Source organism: Propithecus coquereli, unplaced genomic scaffold (assembly GCF_000956105.1).
Source record: "Propithecus coquereli isolate 6110/MARCELLA unplaced genomic scaffold, Pcoq_1.0 Scaffold686, whole genome shotgun sequence".
NCBI lineage: Eukaryota > Metazoa > Chordata > Mammalia > Primates > Indriidae > Propithecus > Propithecus coquereli.
Window position 1 is genome coordinate 289,032 of NW_012152907.1, and position 1,297 is coordinate 290,328.

Below are 1,297 nucleotides of genomic sequence, written 5' to 3' on the forward strand. Positions count from 1 at the left end.
TAAGAGTTGTGTTAAACACTCTGCTAATTCCATCCTCTGAGCAATCTGTGGGTCGGCTTACATAGATTTTTTGTCTTAATTATGGGTCATCCTTTATGGCTTTTTTGCATATATTGTAACTTTTTATTTTATATTGGCTCTTGTGGACGATGCTTTGAAGAAATTCTGAATTCTGTTATCTTCCTCTAAAGAGTCTTTGAGTTTCATTTAGGCAGGCAGTTAAATTGCTCACCTTGATCCTGTGGAAGCTTCACTTTAGGCTTTAAAGGCATGTCTACTTTAGTTTTGCCCTTAGTCCTAGGGTATACCCTTACCCCAAAGGCATAAACCTTTGGGATCTTGGGAAACAGAACCAATGCAAAGCATGAGGTATTTGTGAAATTCCCTGGTGAAATTTGAAGGCCAAATTCTACTGAAATCTCCACTTAGCATTTTAGCTTCCAGCGAATGCTTTCCTTTGGGTTCCTTGGAATCTTGTACCATGTAAGAGTCACCCAAGGATTTGAGAGGAATTTCTGTGCAGATTTTGAGGCTTATCCCTATTTGGCTTTCTCTGTTCCTGGACTTTCCCTCTCAATTTAGAACCACTGTGGAAGCCCCTCACACTCTGACCTGTGTATCATCAGCCCACTAAAGCTACTGCTTTCTGCTTTAGATTTATTCCTCTGTGCAAGTTTAGAATTGTTATTGGCAAGAGCATTGGTCTGATACAAGCTACTCTGCAATTATTGGAAGAGGTATTAAAAACATTTTTTAGATTGTAACACCAAACATTTAATGTAGTAAGACACAATTCATGTGTTTTGGTCTTTAAAATCTTTTTGCTTTTAAAAATGGCATATATACTCATATTTCTTTGAGGCCCTGCTAGTCAGCCCTCAAGACTTTACCTGGAAGCCAGGCATGGTAGGCACACCTGTAGTCTCAGCTACTACGGAGGCTGAGGCAGGAGGATCACTTGAGCCTAGGAGTTCTAAGCAGTAATGCACTATGCTGAATGCATGTCTGCTCTAAGTTCAGCATCATTATGGTGACCTCCCAGAGCAATGAACCACCAGGTGGCCTAGGGAGGAAGGAACCGGCCCAAGTCAAAAATGAAGCAGGTCAAAACTCCTCTGCTGATCAGTAGTGGGATCATGTCTGGGAATCGCTACAACACTCTAGCCTGGGCAACACAGCAAGACCCTATCTAGAAAAGAAATGAAAAAAGAAAAGAAAAGGAAAAAGGGACCTCTCTTTAAGCGACAATCTTGGGCTAAATAATCTTGATTTAAGTGCCTTTCCCAGCCCTGGAATT